This window comes from Stomoxys calcitrans, chromosome 2 (assembly GCF_963082655.1).
Source record: "Stomoxys calcitrans chromosome 2, idStoCalc2.1, whole genome shotgun sequence".
Taxonomy (NCBI): domain Eukaryota; kingdom Metazoa; phylum Arthropoda; class Insecta; order Diptera; family Muscidae; genus Stomoxys; species Stomoxys calcitrans.
In genome coordinates this window covers 91,693,101-91,712,610 of record NC_081553.1, presented here as the reverse complement: position 1 = coordinate 91,712,610, position 19,510 = coordinate 91,693,101, and the positions used below count along the sequence as shown (strand labels likewise).

Genomic DNA, 19,510 nt, shown 5'->3' with positions numbered 1-19,510 from the left:
ATGCCAAAAGCTATACTCACCTCCGTCTTACTTCCTTTTAGTAATAGCCTCTACCTCTCACGATTCGGATCAGCGCATAGGACTTCCGCCGTCCTACCGACGGTTTCGCTGTTCCTCAATGTTAAACGCCCACTTCCTAAACTCGGACTGCATCGACCAAAAAAGGCATCGGGTTAACCAAGTTTATTAAAGACAGTCCTTGGCCCTTCACCACCAAATTGTCTGCCCTTTCATTCCCTCTTAATCCGTTATGGCCCGGCTTCCAAACAATGCGGATTGTGCCACCCTCAGAGAAGGTGTTAATCGTCTTCTTACACTGCAAGACTGTTCGTGACCATACCGTCCAGATTGTTATTGCTCTTATGGCCATTTTACTCTCCGTAAAGATGTTCACACTCAACGTCCTCACGCTAACACCACACCACCTCACGCATTCCGTGATAGCCCGGATCTCCGCCTACAGGATCGTGTTATGGTCAGGCAGGGGTCAGGTTATTGGGTATTTACCCAATAAATACCCAATCGTTGGATATTTACCTGGTAGAAACCCGTCTCTTGTAATAGGTCATTTATGGTGGTCACCCATAGGAATGGCGATAAAATACCCCCTGTAGCGAGCCTTGTGCCACTTTCTCCCTTATTTTTATGCCATGGGACACACAATTTATCCACCTGTTCCTTAGCATATGGTTTATCCAGTCTCTAAGGACCGGGTCCACCCAGTACTGGTCTAAGGATTAGATCAGAGTGTCGGTCCGCACATTGTTAAAAGCCCCCTCGATGTCAATGCATACCGCCTGGGTATACGTTTTGGCATCGAAGGATTCTTCTTTTTTATGCACAAGCTCGTGCAGGGCAGTCTCCACCGACCTTCCCTTGACATAGGCATGCTGTTTGTATTTGAGCGGTTCGGTGGATGTTCTACTCTTTATCATGGCATCCTCAATACCATGATAAAGTTCCATGGTTCTAAGGCATAAGTCTTATGGGTCGGTAAGGAAGTAAGGCTTATGTGTCGGTAGGTCTTTGGTGTCGCATAACTTGCCTTGCTGGGCTTGGGTATAAGCCACCCTTGCCTCCTGCCAGGCTTTCGGAATATATGCAAATCCCAGACACGCTGTGAAAATAGTAGCCAGATGAGGCGCCAGATAGTCTACCTCTTTCTGTAGTAATGCCGGAAATATTCCGTCAGGTCCGGAAGACTTAAATGGTTTGAAGCTTCTCAAGGATTCCTTCATCATAAATTCCGTAATTATAAACCTTCGATCAACGTCATTATTCCAAGATTCCGGTGTCTCCGTGGGTCCCTTCGTATGCTGTGGAAAATGGGTTTTCATCAAAAGCCTCAACATGTGCTCCGTTGTCTCTGCTCTCACTCCTAAGCCGTCTGCTAATATTTTAGTTTGGCCAGAATCTCAATGATAGGGGACCTCCTTTTTATAGCCGAGTCCGAACGAGGTGCCACAGAGGGACACCTCTTTGGGGAAACAGTTTTTACATGGCAAAGTATCTCACAAATATCGCCAGCTTTAGTAGGGGATAACCATCGCTGAAAATTTTTCTAACGGTCGTGCCAGGATTCGAATCCAGGCGTTCAGCGTCATAGGCGGACATGCTAACCTCTGCGCTAAGGTAGCCTCCAAGTTTTTTTTTTTTCAAGTTTTTTTGCCTGTTAGGGCGAGTTCATTAAATTTTACAATTTTTGTTTGTTTCTCTTTCGAGACGAGCTCAATGATCGGAGATGCATATGGAAAAGAAAAGCCAAAGATAGCAACACACACCATCTCTGATCATTGAGCTTTTCTCGAAAGAGAAACAAACAAAAATTGTAAAATTTAATGATCTCGCCCTTTTAGACAAAAAACTTCAAAAATTAAAAATTCGGCAGAGCCCGGCCAGGATTCGAACAAGGGCATACGGGGCAACAGCGAGAGCTATTGCCGTTGTCTTAGCGTTCGAAGCCATCAATACAACTTCCAACAGATGAACAAAATCATGTGTAGTACGGAAGAAGGAAGAATATCTGTCATTACACAAAAATACATGCATTGGGAAAAGTACAGCAATAAACAGGGTTGTCGAGCGTGGTTTATGTGGAAATTGTATCATTGATGCGTTTTCGTAATTAATACATTTCAAATACAACATACCAACGCAAGGTTCTTGAAGCCATCACACCTAATATGGTTGAAAAGTCTTCCAACCAAATACGAAACGCGTCCCACAGCGCAAAAACTTAAAATGTTTGTAACCCCTTAACTTAAGTATAATTCTAAAATTCTTTGTATGTTTCTTTCATTCCGGAGAACACTTCACTGGAATTATACAATAGAACGTATGTATTGTCTAATAAAAATTTTACTAACGCAAACCAATTTTTTTGTTTTGGTTCTTTTTTTTATCTGGTAATTAAACTCTTCAAAATATTTTTGCTCAAAACTTAAAATGTTTGTATCACCATAATAGAATATAATACTTGAAAAAGTATATCATTAGTCTACAAATTTATAATAATGCTGGTTGCCACTTGACTGAATAGATAGTATACAACATTCTACCATTATTATCAAATTAATATTCCGCAGGTAATACCCTAATTTTGTTTGATTTATTATATCTTAAAGTTTTGTTTCTCATAATAATCCATCATAAATAAGTGGACAACTTTAAACATAACATTTGAATTCATTATTATATAGTTCCACTATTCTGTTTATTCTTAATATGGTTTCACTTCCTTTGGGAAATACTTGATATATTTACTCATCTTTTTTTACCATAGTATGGCGTCATCGCTTTTAGGGATTCGCCATCTTATCGCCATAATGCTCTTTAATTATATATTTTTTTATATTACTTTCTGCGGTTTTGCACTATCATACATTTGAAGCTGATAAGATATCTGGCAATTAATTGAAAACGAAACATTAAAGCTACATAAATAAATCGAAATTCTCAATGAACTAAGAGCTAAACACACACTCACTTTACATTAATACTTCATTTGAGCGCCCAAACATTAGCAAAGCCTCGAGAGTTCCAAGTTGAGTCTCTGTATATCAAGAAAAAAAAAAAAAATATTAATTATTTTTGCAAATTTTGCAAACAACTAAAGTACAAAAGGCGTGCAAAAGGGGGGACGTTAAAAAATAGCAACTACACCATGCTTATCAATACAACAAACAAAAATATTCGACAAAAAAACACAAATTGGAGATAAAGTCTACCGTCTGGTGGAATATAAGTTGTCGCTCATATGAATCGCTGCATTTTATGGCACAAGGTTATATGGAGGTAATAGAATATCAACACTAGAACTTGGTATTCGCTTAGTATAATAATCGAAACGACCACTCACTTAACTCAAATGACAATATTGAATGTACACTGTGAAAAAAACTAAAAACGAAATAATCTTCGCCCAAACAAACAAATAAACTTAAATTCGCCCAATATAATTCCGTCCAATTTTTTGAAAGTTAGGCATAGTTTACTTTTGAATTAATATATACCATGATAACCATTATTAGTATTGAACGTTGCCAATATACTCTGTAAATCAATTTGGTATTGTACTTTGCCATCTGCCTTCATAAAAAGAAACATTATTTTATCTGCAACACATCGGGTCCTCCATGGAATACTACCGATCTTTTCTAGGCTGAAGAACAACAAGAATAAATTATATAAAAGGTTTAAACGCTCAGGGCCAAGGTCTGACATTTTGAAGTATGCTTTAGTAAGATGTGAATATAATAAAGACAACAAATTATCATATGGTAGTTAATTGAATGAAATTAGAAACCAATTGAAATCAAATCCTAAATCTTTTTACAAATTTGTGAATTCAAAGCGCCGTTGTAATAGTTTACCGAACTTTCTTAGATATAAAGCTAAAATAGCTGATAACGATTCAAGCACTGCCGACATTTTTGCTTTTTACTTAGGTAATTATTATGATTTATGTGGAACATATCCATACACAATGAACAATTCAGCCTTTATAGACGTGTCTAAGATTGACGAAAACGTAGTACTTGAAAATTACCAATCGAAACTGCAAACAAATGGTTGTATCCGTATGTGTATAGCAACTTTTTTTATAAGATAGCATCATTATTTTGATGTTTTCGTTTTTTAACTCACAAAATCCTTCGAACAAGGAAAAATCTTAAATTCTGAAACACTTTTTTTCTGTGTAGTTTCATCCTCTTTAAGGTCACAGAAGATAACTTTTAATCCTGGTTCAGATGGAATTCCATCGAACATTTTAAAGCATTGCGCTCTCGAACTTTCATATCCCCTTTGTACACTTTTTAACAGTTCATTAAAACATGGATATCTGCCGGAATTGTGGAAGCAATCTTCTATAAGACCATTTCATTTCCATTTCAATTTTGAATGCCATACCAAAGCTATTAGAGAAAATTCAGACTGACACTATTTCACATCAAGTCTCTTCTATATTGTCTCCCTACCAACGTGGGTTCCGTAAATCGAAATCGACGATATCAAATATTTTAGAAATTACTTGTTTGGTCAACGATGGGTTCAGGGAACGCTACCAAACGGATACAAATGTATACCGATTTTAGTAAAGCCTTTGATAAAGTCAACCACAATCTTCTGTTAAGAAAAACAGACCTTATTGGTTTCAGTCCCTCTTTACTAAAGTGGATCAGATCATATCTGACTGAACGTTCTCAAAGAGTTAAATATGGAACTGCAGTTTCCAAATCAAACGTTGTCTCTTCAGGCGCTCCATAGGGAAGTCATCTTCGCCCTTTGCTGTTTTTTTTGTTCAGAAAAGATCTCCCTTTTACTTTAAAGCACTCGAATATTTTGATGTATGCGGATGATGTAAAGATCTTCAGATCAACGAGAGACTCTGATGAACAGTGTTATCGTCAGTATGACCTTGATACTCTTTACGAATGGTGCAACCAGAACATTATGGAACTTAATATTTCCAAATGCAAACACATATCATTTTCAAGCATAACCTCTCTTAAACCTAATCTCTCTACTTTTTGGGTTCCAATAAACTTGAAGTAGTATATAGCTTTAAAGACCTTGGATTTCTTCCGTCAACACATCTCAATGGTTGTAAACAAAGCACGTGGTGCTCTTGGCTTCATGAGACGCTGAAATAAAGAACTAAATGATTTTTCTGTGACTAAAAACTTATATACGTCGCTAGTCAGAAGTAATCTAGAGTACGGGATCCGTACTACAATATTTATTCTGATTTGATAGAGTCGGTTCAAAAACAATTTTTATAATTTTGTCTCCGTCAAAATGAGTGGGATAGAAGTTCATTACCTTCTTATGAGTACCGATTAAATCTTATAAAGCTTCCTACATTAAAAAATCGTAGAACCATGCTAAACATTGCGTTTTTGACAAAATTAATTCATGGTCAAATAGATTCCTGCTTTCTTTTGAGTCGAATTTTCTTTAACGTTTCTATCAGGCCTATCAGATATTTTGATCTTTTGCAAATTTCTTATTATATAACCAACAATGCCATTAATGATCCTTTTCGGCAACTATGTTATCAATTTTACTGAAAGATGTAATGCGTTTGACAGTTGTTCAAAGTCAGGCTTCAGTTAAAAAAAAAAACAAAATTCAACTAATAATAATTGGACAGTAATCCCTGAAGTAAAATGATAATCAATCACCAATCGAAACTGCAAACAATTGGTTGTATCCGCATGTGTATAGCAACTTGTTTTTTAAAACAAGTAAGAAGGCGTTAAGTTCGGCCGGGCCGAACTTTGGATACCCACCACCTCGGGTATATATGTGAACCACATTTCGTCAAAATCCAGTGAAAAATGCATACCTTATGCCACATAGCAGCTCTATAGATATCATCCGATTTAGACCAAATGCTTATAAGTACAAGTCATTGTTCAACCGAGAGATCGGTCTATATGGCAGCTATATCCAAATCTGGACCGATCTGAGCCAAATTGAAGACAAATATCAAAGGGCCCAACACAAGTCATTGTCCCAAATTTCGGCGACATCGGACAATAAATGCGCTTTTTATGGGCCCAAAACCTTAAATCGAGAGATCGGTCTATATGGCAGCTATATCCAAATCTGAACCGATCAGGGCCAAATAGAAGAAAGATGTCGAAGGGCCTAAGGCAACTCACTGTCCTAAATTTCAGCAAAATCGGATAATAAATGTGGCTTTTATGGGCCTAAGACCATAAATCGGAGGATCGGTCTATATGGCAGCTATATCCAAATTTGGACCGATCTGGGCCAAATTGACGAAGGATGTTGAAGGGCTCAACGCAACTCACTGTCCCAAATTTCAGCAAAATCGGATAATAAATGTGGCTTTTATGGGCCTAAGACCATAAATCGGAGGATCGGTCTATATAGCAGCTATATCCAAATCTGGACCGATCTGGGCCAAATTGACGAAGGATGTCGACGGGCCTAACACAACTCACTGTCCCAAATTTCAACAAAATCGGATAATAAATGTGGCTTTTATGGGCCTAAGACCATAAATCGGAGGATCGGTGTATATGGCAGCTATATCCAAATTTGCACCGATCTGAGCCAAATTGACGAAGGATATCGAAGGGCTCAACGCAACTCACTGTCCCAAATTTCAGCGAAATCGGATTATAAATGTGGCTTTTATGGGCCTAAGACCATAAATTGGAGGATCGGTCTATTTGGCAGCTATATCCAAATCTGGACCGATCTGGGCCAAATTGACGAAGAATGTTGAAGGGCCTAACACAACTCACTGTGTCAATTTTCATCCAAATCGGTTATAAAATGTGGCTTTTATGGGCCTAAAACCCTAAATCTGAGGATCGGTCTATATGGCAGCTATATCCAAATCTGGACCGATCTGAGCCAAATTGACGAAAGATGTCGAGGGGCCTAACACAACTCACCGTCTCAAATTTCAGCAAAATCGGATAATAAATGTGGCTTTTATGGGCCTAAGACCCCAAATCGGCGGATCGGTCTATATGGGGGCTATATCAAGATATAGTCCGATATAGCCCATCTTCGAACTTAACCTGCTTATGGACAAAAAAAGAATCTGTGCAAAATTTCAGCTCAATATCTCTATTTTTAAAGGCTGTAGCTTGATTTCAACAGACAGACGGATAGACGGACAGACGGACGGACATGTCTAGATCGTCTTAGATTTTCACGCTGATCAAGAATATATATACTTTATAGGGTCGGAAATGGATATTTCGATGTGTTGCAAACGGAATGACAAAATGAATATACCCCCATCCTTCGGTGGTGGGTATAATATCATCATTATTTTGATGTTTTAATTTTTTAACTCGCAAAATCCTTCAAGCAAAGAAAAATCTTAAATTATAAGACAATTTTTTTCTGTGTAGTTGATCTTTATCCTCTTATTTCTTATTGTTATATGCGTATTCAGAATATAAATGTGGTTGAGGTTTCTCCCTTATGTCACACATTGTAAGCGCTTCGCATAGCATAGATTTGGAAGAGAACAATCATTCTATTTCATTGAAACAAAGCACTCCACTTCATTGAAATGAAGTGGGGTGGAGACTATTGCCATATTATCATACAAGTATATGATGATTAATGGAAAAATCTAAATTTTTTCCAATTAGTTATTCCATAGTAAAAAACGTCGTAGAACAAAGATCAAATAAGGAACAAACACTCCACTTCGTTGAATACAAACACTCCATTTCATGAAAGCGAAATTTGTGTCATCGACTATCGATAAAATTTCTCACTTAAAGTTTATGGCAATGTTCGTTTGTTTCTCTTTCGAGAAGGCCGGATTTTTGAAAGATTTAAGCTTAGTAGAGTCATCAGTCTTCTTCTCCGTGTACAATGATAATATTCTTCTTAAGAATTGTCATTTCCATTCAGTTTTTGTTTTATTTTCTTTTTTTCTGCTAAAAATGTCGCTTAGGTAGTGGATTACTAGTCAACGTAAAACCCACTGTATTTGGTTTATTCATCAATATTGCTTGCTTTGACATCTGGCACCATTAACAGAAGACTTCACTGATAAATGAAATGCTAGCGTTTAAAACTAAACCTGATTTCAATAAGTTAGTCTTTATGAGACTGATAGTGAATGTTAAAAGTCATTTGTCGGCACATCAATCAACAAATTTATAATTTCGACTTTTGTCACCCGTTTATTGGTTCTATGTTTCTAAGAAATTTTAATCAGCAAATTTGTTATGTCTGAAACGTAAAAAATCCTATAGCAAATGAGTCACTACACATCTCCTGAGGATTTGATTAATTGTTATAGAAAGTGAAAAACAAGTAAAAACGTGCTGAATTCGGCCGGGGCGAATCTTGCGAACCCACCACCTTGGATTCTGCTAAAATATGGGAGGTATATGTGGTTATAGACCGATTTGGGCCGTACTTGGCACAGTTATTGAGAGCCAAATCTGATAAAAATTGCGGCTTGTAAGAGCTCAAGAAGTCAACTCGGGAAATCGGTTTATATGGAAGCTATATAAGGTTATAGACCGATTAAGACTGTACTTTGCACAGTTGTTGAAAGTCATAACAGAATACCACATGAAAAATGTCAACCAAATCGGACACAAATTGCGGCTTGCAAGGGCTCAAGAAGTCAAATCGGGAAATCAGTTTATATGGGAGCTATATCAGGTTCTTGACCGATTTGGAGGTACTTGACACAGTTGTTGGAAGTCATAACGGAGCACAAAATGCAAAGTTTCAGCCAAATTGGACAAAAAGTGTGCATTCCAGTGTCTCAAGAAGTCAAATCTGGCGATCGGTTAATATGGGAGCTATATCTAAATCAGAACCGATATGACTCATTTGCAAACCCAACGGCTTACAACAAAATTAAGTATCTGTGCAAAATTTGTAGCGGCTAGCTTTACGCGTTCGACCGCTATCGTGATTTCGACACGCGGACGGACGGACGGACATGGCTAGATCGAATCAGAATGTTGAGACGATCCAGAATTTATATACTTTATGGGGTCCCACATCAATATTTCGAGGTGTTACAAACGGAATGACAAGATTAGTATACTGCTATCCTATGGTGGTGTGTATAAAATTGTTATTAACTTTCATTAGCAATAATCGAATAAAAAAAGATTTAATAAATTTGTTGTCAACTACTTCTATGTTTCATTATTTTCATAGTCAGCACTAAGCAAAATCTAGTCAGCTGATAAAAAGTAATTAAGGTTTTCGTTTGTGGATAACAAAAATGTATTGGTGTTACAAAGTTTGTAGGTTTGTTTACTACCAGATGCTTTGATTTGTCGCTAAATATGGTATCACATTGGGCTATACGAAATAAACCCCAATGAAAAAACTTCCAAAGAAAAAGTAAAATAAGCCCCAAAATACCTTCCATACATTTCCATTTTACAGGTAGGTCGGTTGGGACTGTAAATGGACCATGTTTTGATATAGCTGTCATACAAACCGATCTTGGGTCTTGACTTCTTAAGCCTCTAGAGGGCGCAATTCTCGTCCGATTTGACTCGGATTTTACACGTGGTATTTTGGTATCACTTCCAACAACTGTACTAAGTATGGTTCAAAACGCTTCATAACCTGGTATAGCTGCCATATAAACCGATCATGGGTCTTTACTTCTCCAGCTTGTAGAGGACGCAATTCTTCCGATTCCGATTTGGCTGTTATTTTGCACGAGGAGCTTTGGTATCACTTCCAACAACTGTGCTAAGTATGGTTCAAATCGGGTCATAACATGGTATAGCTGCCATATAATCCGAACTTGAATCTTGACTTCTTGAGCCACTAGAGGGCGCAATTCTCGTCCGATTTGACTGAAAATTTGCATGAGGTGTTTGGTTATGTCTTCCAACAACTGTGCTTAGTATTTCGCAAATCGGTCCATAACATCATATAGCTGCCATATAATCCGATCTAGAATCTTGATTTCTTAAACCTCTGGAGGGTGCAATTCTCATCCGATTTGGCTGCAATTTTGTACAACTGCTACTCCCATGACATTCAACATACAGCGGTCAAAAAAAGTATTCATCATTCAATGTTTTTTTTTTAATAAGTCTACAAAAGACAATTGGAATAAAAACATATTAAACTAATGATGCAGTAGTGCTTGTGTGATATATATGTACACAATTTCATTGTTTTTAAAGAAAAAAATAGTATTTATTGGAACAAAAAGGGCCATTTTACAGCTGAACACAAAAAATTAAACAAAAAAAGTATTCATCATTGCAAAAAAACAAAAAAATAAATAACATAATTTAAAAAAATTAATACTTTGTTATTCGACCACCGCGTCTTATAACTTCTTTTAAACGGTTTGACATCGATTGGACTAATTTAGCGGTTATATTTTGGTCTATATTAGTCCATTCCTCCATTATCACCTGTTGCATTTGACTCTTGCTCGAAAAATTGCGCGTTCTCAATTTGCGTTCGAGATGTTCCCAAAGATGTTCAATTGGGTTCAAGTCGGGACTTCAAGGAGGAGTTTTAATGACTTTGGGGCAGTTATACAGCATCCACATCTTGGTATTTAAAGCAGAATGTTTGGGGTCATTATCTTGATAATATTGAAAGTTATTACCAAGCCCAAGTTTTACAGCACTATCTTTTAAATTCCTCTTTAAAATGTCAATGTAATACTTATGATCCATTACTCCATTAATAATTTCAAGATTTCCCGCTCCTGAAGCCGCCATACACCCCCAAACCATTAAACCACCTCCACCATGTTTTACAGTAGCAACTGTGTTTCGTTCTTCAAGCTCTGTATTTGGTTTTCTGTACACTATGACCTTTCCATCGCACCCAAAAAGATTAAACTTGCTCTCGTCTGCAAAAATGACTGTTTTCCAAAATGATTCGGGCTGTTTTACATACATTTTTGCGAAGTTTAGCCTTTTCACTCGGTTTATTTTATTTATAAAGGGCTTCTTACGTGCAGTTCTTCCTCTGTAACTATGCCTTTTGAGTGTATTTCGAATTGTTTGTGTAGTAACTTCCTTCCCTAAATATTCCATAGTGTTTTTACGAAGAATGGTCGCATTTGTCTTCGGAGTTTTCTGAACTTGCCGCACTAGCCAACGCACATCTCCAACTGAAAGTGCTTTTGGTCGACCAGATCTTGGTTTATTGTCAACAGTTTTCGTTTCTGTCCACTTTCTGATGATGGATTGTATAGTAGATCGTGGTCTATTTAATATTTCACTGATAGTTTTTTGAGTTAAACCATTCCTGTGGTGTTTTATTATCAAAACTTTTACCTCATCAGAAACCTCGTTTTGCTTACGACCCATTTTGACAAAAACTATATTTTCAATGAAATTAAATATTTGCTGTCAAGGGCAAAGCCTCCTTTACTAAATAAAACAGAAAAGGGGGATTCCCAAATAATATTTGAATTTGACTTTGATGATAGCACATCAATGATGAATACTTTTTTTGTTCTGTTTTTGGTGTTATTATATAAAATTTAATTTTTTGTCCGAATCGGACTATAACTTGATAAAGCTCCAATAGCATACCAGTTGTTATTCATTATTCTTTGTTTGCCTTAAAAGAGATACCGCGCAAAGAATTCGACAAATGCTATCCATGGTGGAGGGCATATAAGATTCGGCCCGGCTGAACTTTGCACTCTCTTACTTGTTTTGGTTTTATTTTTTAAGTTGAACCTACGACCTCATTAGGACTTAAATCATTGGGTGTTAATTTATTGGGAGTTATTGCGCTCAGCCTCACATTGACCACTTTTACCTAACCGACACATTAACCACAAAATTTAGAGAAGAACGAAATACTCTCAAACATCGACAGCTTTTGGGTTCTACAAACAAAATTTGTTTATCGTAAAAAACACTTTGAAACTAAACGAAACAGTTAGTTGTTGCAAAATTCGTAAGCAACAACCAAGTTTTTTAATATATAAATGAATCATCCCTATTTATCATACCTCCACACATTTGGTAAAAAACAAAATTTATTAGATGAAATGCAGTTTCTGTCTTAAAATGTTTAGGAATTGATATATGTTGCAGTAACCAAAACTTTGGTTGTTGCAACTTAAAAATTCGTTTTCCCCAAAAAAAATGTTTTTTTTTGTGATTCCCTATAACTCTTTTTGATACAATGCTTATATTTTGTTATGAACACATTCTTCCTACTTTTAAGCTTTGCCCAAAAGTTGTTAAATATGTGCCCTGGAAACTAATTTCGTCTCATCACCATTTCTTTCAAACACTATCAAACTTTTGCGATTTCCTTACAACATTTCATTGTGACATTAATTAATTAATGTCTTTCAACGAATTGTCATTTTTAAGGTAATCGTAATCCATTCGCAGCTGCTTATAAATATCAAATATCTTGCAAAAACAAAAATTGTAAATAATAGGACTGCTCTACTCCTTCAACCAAGAAAAAACAATATTTCTAATTTTGCCATGAATGGCAAAATTATGTCGCTTTTTAAACACGCAATAACCATTCCTCTATAGCTGGACCCATCATCCATCACTTGGGGCCCCAACAAGCCATATGTTTTTTTGAGGAATTTGGTTTTCGTTTTCATTCATTTATTTTGGGTTGTCGATCTTCGGCAATCTGGCAAAAGTGTTGTAGACATTAAACACAGATTTCCCTAATATTCGTTTATCATGCAATCTATAGATTAACATTTTTGTTGTTTCTGTTCCTGTTGGGGTGACTGTGGTGACCAAAATAATGTATTTTTTCTCTCCAGAAAAAAAAACTGTTTGGGCTTGCAAAGCTAGCGGGATACCTCTAAGCTGCGACATCATAACCACACCACCTGGTGACAAGAAGATCAGATCGTAAAAATGTTGGTTTTATTTATGATTTCAACACTGAAATCTGCCACACAGATCTCATTGTTTATGCTGCGGAAAAAATTTAATTTTCAAATGATGTTTTAGGGAGAGTAGCACATATGGTTTTGAAATTGTTTTTGAAACAACAAAAGATAAAACTGTGGTGCTTGATTTGGGGAATATAAAAAACCTTGAACTTTTGGCTCATGGAGTGCATATTAATGCTAAGGAAAATATTAATTTAATTGTCTGTTTGACGCTTGACATGAACACTGATGTCATCACAGTGGAACCCTTTTAAATCAGAAGTATAAAAATAGCAGTTTCTTAGAACAATTTTTCAAAAGAAAAAATATCATCTGCGCATATATAGGGTGTTACAGACATTTAACATTTTTTAAGAAAAGTGTTGAATTTTTTATGGCTTCTCAATTTCAAAGTTGATTTTTGTCTATTTATTGATGAAATTTTAGGTTTTTTGGGGTAACTTTCTAACTTTGTAACTTTTCGAAATTTAAGGAACTACAAGCATTTTAAGTTTGAAATGAATTTACGACTTCTTTTAAGGTACGCATTAAAATGTAATAATAACAACTTCGAAGAACAAGTACCAATCCATTTGAAATGAGGATACAATTCATTTGAACTTGATGGTTCGGGTTCGAGTTCAAATTAGGATACTATTCACTCGATGGGCACTTGTTCATCGAAATTCTTATAATTAAATTTGAATGCGTTCTTTAAAAGAAGTCTCAGAGACACTGATGATACAGAATGTAGTGGACGGCCAATGAATCGTTTAAAATTGTTGAAACGGTCGTTTCCTACAACAACTGACATGGCTAGGTTAGGTTTAGGTGGCAGTCTGCCATCAGACTCACTTAGACCTTATCGTCCATTGTGATACCACAGGAACAGAAGAAGAAATATGTCTTCAACCTTCAGTCTGTCAGCATGTTTTCCGATTGGACAGTGACCTGTCATGACGGATACAATAACTGAGACGTCTGTTCTAGCCAGTGGCAGCAAAGTGGTAGACGGGACAAACACACAGTAGGTGTTCTATAGTCCTCATAGCTTCTACAAAACTCCTTGCAGGCAAACTTCAGTCTGTCAGAATGTTTTCCGTGACCTCTCATGACGGACATAATGACTGACACTGTATGTTCTAGCCAGTGACAGCGAGGCAGTAGAGCTCTTCAAGTCTCGATTAGGCCACATAGTTTTGGAATGCTCACAGCCCCCTCTTTGTGACCATCTATCATTCATTGCCCTACGGTCCTGGTCCTGAAAACTTGGCTTTTATGTTACTAGAGGTATACCCACAGATTCTAGAGTCCCTGGAATGTGAAGGGTAGTTCCTAATCTCGCAAGCTCGTTCGCTTTACAATTTCCTGGGATATCTATTAACTATTCAGTCATCTCATTGAGAGATCTGCGACAGTCGAAGGCGGTTTTTGTGTTCAGAAATACGTTCTCCTGGGATTTAATGGCTGCCGGGCTGTCTGATAAGATTTATATCAATCATCGTTACGACATTATGTCTTAGCCATTCCACCACTTTCTTAATTGCAAGGATCACCGCCTAATACACACTGCAATGGTCTATATAACGCCTATTACTAGGGATATCATAGTTCCAATTGGTTCTATCAGGAATTGTGGTACAGTACTTTTTATCAAAAAGCGTCTTAGGTAAGGTGTAATCCACACTGCCTGGAACATCGGATATTGTATCAAGGATAACACCGTGTTCCTAGACGCCACATGACGACAGAGAAAGCTCCCTTAGCCGCACGTCATTGATCGCAGAAATTATTCTAGCCACAATGTCCAGAGGCATTAGTTGTAGCATTCAATTCAGTGCATCAGATGGTGTCGTCCTCAGAGCCACTGTGATGCACAAACAATCCATCCTTTGGATTCAGTTGTGTATTGAACAGTAGATGGACTTTTGAAGCGCCGTCCACCAGACCACAACACCAGTGTATACCTAAACAATAGACATATACAAAAATAAAATTATTTCGTAGTGGCTGAATGTTGAAAGCCTGGGGATGAATCTTGGTGAGAACAGAAAAAACTTGGAAAAACTGAACTCATCCCTTTCTATTGTTACGAAGTTTGCGCTTTACCGATTTCTATAATGCCCTGACCACTCACTCACTCCTTTATAGGCTGCCTAAAATTTCTAATCGACCTCCCTCTTTTCTGGTAAAACTCATCAATTTAAGCTTCTATTTCGCTTTTCCCATTTACTATACATCGCATACTCATTCAAATATGATCTCCCACAAAAGAGAAGCAAACGGCAAATTGGTTTCAATTTCCCTCCCCATTCATATTGAAGCGTAACATGCCGTGGCCCCAATGAGGTCAACATTGAATCGATTTACAATTGTAGTGTTATCGCTGATACCCCTGCATTCATAAAAACAGAAATTATGAAAAATAATATTAAATTTTATTAAACGAATATTTTCGATAAAGAACAAACTTGGCTGCTTCTTGAAATGTGTTTGGAAGCTTGGAACGAATAAAAATATCCCCCTCCTCTTTATAATAAAATATGTTAACAATTCTATGGACATGGGCAACAATCTAAATGCAATCGATCGTTTGATTGGCCCCAGGCATGCTCCCCATTCTAGCACTTTTTCCAAAAACCTAACTGTGTCCAAAATGTCATTAAATTACCATATAGATGGGATGATATTATTGATGGCGGAAGACAGTGTTGCCGCTTTTGAAATTTTTATTAAGGAAATTTTTTGTAAAATTTAATGATCTCGCCCTAACAGGCAAAAACAAAACTTGAAAAAAGAAAAAAAATTTATTAAAATTTTTACATAATTTTATTTTTATAAACAGTTTTATAACACTTTATTTTAATTAAAATTTTTGTACACGTTTTACTTTCATAGAAAAGTTTGTCAAAATTAAATTTTTCTTTTGCTTATATTTATGTAAAAAATTTTGCAACATTTTGTTTTAAATAGAATTTTTTTTTAGTTTATAAAATCTTTTCGTGATTTTTCGAGCACATCCTAGCATGAGATCATATTTAATGCTTTCTATTCAAAGAATGACAATGGAAGGAACTTATAAAAGTTGGACAAGTGTGTGATGTTTTCAAAACACTTTGACTGGCATGGTGGATCGCGATTTCTGATACGCTTTCAACATCTTTGTCAAATTGATTGAGGTGCTCTACATACCCAACGACTATTGAGTACGGTGTAGAGCACGCTTTTGTTTTGAAACAGGGCTCAATAAATCCTCTTACCGCAGTAAGAGGGAATAAAGACTTACTTTCCACTTTCCTGATACGATCTAATCATCAATGCTAAGAACAACAAACACTTTAACATTTCCAAACGCGATCCCTTATGCCAGTCAAAAAGTATTTTGAATAACAACACACACTAGCTCAACTTTAAGAAGTTCTTTGCTATACTCTTTTTTGAATAGTAAGTATTGAATATGATCTTGATCTGGAATGTTCGAAAAATCACGAAAAAAAATTGATTTTTATAGAAAACTAGGCAACCGGGCCCGCTCCGCTGCGACTTCTTTAACTCTCTACTGTTTTTTTAGGATGGGGACACTTCGCCCTAGATGTGGATATCGAATTCGTGCCACTGTAGCCCACGGCCGCTGAATGCTGGAGTTCGAATTCTGGCGCGAACATCGAAAAAAAAAAATTAAAGCGGTAGTTATCCTCTCTTAATGCTGGCGAAGTTTACGAGATACCAAGCCATGCATGGTCATGTAAATTCTACCCAAAGAGGTATCGCATTGCAACACGCCATTCAGACTTGGCTATAAAAAAGTTTCTTTCTCATTGATGTATGAGAAGTTTGCCCCTGCTCGATTCATTGGCAAACATTTACTCCACTCCCAAATGCCTTTCTTTTGAGTCCTATATTACCAATGCAAATTTGCAAATTTCGGCCTTGAACATTCCACTAAGGAACAGGGGCAAACTTCTCACATATCAATGAGTGCAGTCCGATTCAAGTTTAAGCTCAAAGATGAGGGGGCTCCTTTTTTATAGCCGAGTCCGAACGGCGTGTCGCAGTGCGACACCTCTTTGAAGAGAAGTTTTACATACTATAGTACCTCACAAATGTTGCCAGGAGGGGAAAACCACCGCTGAAAACTTTTTCTGATGATCTCGCCAGGATTCGAACCCAGGCGATCAGAGTCATAGGCGGACATGCTAACATCTGCGCTACGGTGGCCTCCATATTACCACTTTGGTAAATATTTCCTATATAATCTTCGTGTTCCATTTTTAAATACATTTTATATGAGCCCCATATTGTCTTGATCGGTAATTAAGTTATGTTTGAGGATGGGGTGGACCCCAGGGTCTTTGTCCCAAAAATGAGTACCTATTTCGTACTCTACTCCCAAATAGCTTTTATATAAGTCACATATTGCAATGGTCGGTAAATACGTCCGATTAGGCAGGCATTTTGGGGTGGGGCTACCCCCAAACGAATGGCTCTTCAATCGGATATCAAATTCGTTTTTTTCTCTCAAGCACCTTTCGTTTGAGCTCTATATGGTCGTGATTGGTCTATATATCCATTTGGTCGGCCTTCCATGCACCCCAACAATAGAAACCATGATTCGATATTGATGACTTTGGGAGTGCAAATAAATTTCGAACCAATCGCATTACCGAGATATGTTTTTTTTTTTAAATAAGGTTATTGAGAAGTAGTATTGGAGGGATGGCACCACAGATATTTCGAATCTTCAATGAATATAAAATTCGTGCTCTACATCAAAATTCCTTTAATTCGAGCGCCATATTGCCTTGGTCGGTAAATATGAACCGCTTGGAGGGTGTTTTTTGGGGCTGGTGCGGCCACTAGCACTTTGCCCTAAAAATGGATATCAAATTCTTTGTTTACCCCCAAATACCATTGATTTGAGCTTTATATTGCCATAATCGGAAATGAAGTTCAGTTAAGGAGGTGCTTTAGGGCGTACCCCCAAAAACTTTGCTCCAAATTTGGATATCAAATTTGTTTTCTACTCTCAAATACTTTTCATTTGAGTCCCATATTGTTTTAAAGGGTCAATGAACCTATTTGACGTATTTTTGGGACGAACAACGCCACCTAGACTTGAATGCAAATTTGAATGTTATATTCGTAATCTTCTCCTAAATACCTTTCATTTGAGCCGCATACAGCCATGGTCGGGTTATGTGCCCATTTGGGGGTATTTCTGGGTTAGGGCGACCTCCCATTACTTGGACCTAATTTTTCATGTCATATTTGTAATCTAATGTAGCAAACTTTTATTTGAGTTTCATATTGACATGAACGTCCAATATATCTGTTTAGGGTAGTTTTTGCGTTGGGGCGTTCCGCTGGGTACGTGGACCCAAATTTTAATACGATATTCGTTTTCTAGTCTCCAATAGCTTTCATTTGACACCCATATTGTGCCTATCGGTCCACTTTTGGTTTTGGGTGGCGTTTTTGAGGTAAGGGGAGGGTCCGCTCCCATTCGATATCTAATAATTATATAGCCTATGTTTCCTTCCCGACCAACCTACACAATCTGTGAAAATTTTAATAAAATCGGTTTAGCCGTTTTTGATTCTACGGAACAAACCGACTTCCAAATAATCATGATGGGTCATATGCCCATTTGGGGCGTTTTTGGGTGGTGGGGTAACGTTCTTTACTTCGATCTGATTTTGTATGCTAATCTTCTCTATCTACTTAATCTACTCCCGCATACCTTTCATTTGAGCCCCATATTGACATGAACGTCCAATATGTCTGTTTAGGGTAGTTTTAGGGTTGGGTCGGGCCCAATGGGTACTTAGATTCAAATTTCAATACCATATTCGTATTATACTCTCTAATAACTTTCATTTCATACTCATATTGTCTTGAGCAGTTCACTTTTGAGTTTGGATGGTGTTTTTGACTTAAGGGGGAGGGTCTGCCCCCATGCCGATATCAAAAAATTATATAGCCTATGTTTCGTACCAGGCCAACCAACACAATCTGTGAAAACTTCAAGGTAATCGGTCCAGCCGTTTTTGAGTTGATATGGAACAAACAAATACAAATTTATAAGACTTTGGTAAACATTTTTTTGTTAAAGAAAATTTTGTGAAAAAGATTTTTTTTTTTAAATTTTACCAAATTTTTATTTTTACAAAAATTGTTCAACATATTATTTTCCTCTTTTTATTTTTCTTTCCTTTTAGTAGAATTTTTCAATAATTTTTTTTTTTCAAAAAATCAATTTTCTTTTTTTCCGTTGGTAACACTGATGTCCCCTTGAAAAAGTGCCACATTTCCTTCCTCTCGCAACAACAACAAAAACAGTTTGGTTTGTCGTACATTTCTATGCTTTGGTATGTTAAACATTTTCAACTGCCATCATTACGGGGCCATAAATTTTCTTTTGCTCGTTGTTACAGCAGCCAAAGTCAGGCTGAAATTGCTGAGACTCCAGCGACAAGAACGTAGAAAAGTCCGAATCAGAACACAGAACAAACATAACACACACACACTCACACATTCATATACTCGTACTCACCCAATGGGTAGCAGTTATCGTTTGCGTTTTCTTAACAACTTGAACAAATTTTTGGTGTAGCAATTACC

The 19,510-nt window shown here is 36.9% G+C and overlaps 1 protein-coding gene and 1 long non-coding RNA gene across 3 annotated transcripts in view; one reads left to right on the top strand and one right to left on the bottom strand.

Moving 5' to 3' along the window:
• The window catches only part of LOC106089089 (probable serine/threonine-protein kinase DDB_G0282963), a 535,104-nt gene that overhangs the window by 166,909 nt on the left and 348,685 nt on the right, over window positions 1-19,510 (top strand). The gene's annotated exons all lie outside the window — the stretch shown is intronic.
• Window positions 2,490-3,273, bottom strand: LOC106089122 (uncharacterized). The gene is made up of 3 exons (XR_001221553.2): window positions 3,228-3,273; window positions 2,992-3,052; window positions 2,490-2,902 (listed from the first exon to the last, which is right to left on the bottom strand). It is a non-coding gene; the product is annotated as an uncharacterized LOC106089122 (long non-coding RNA).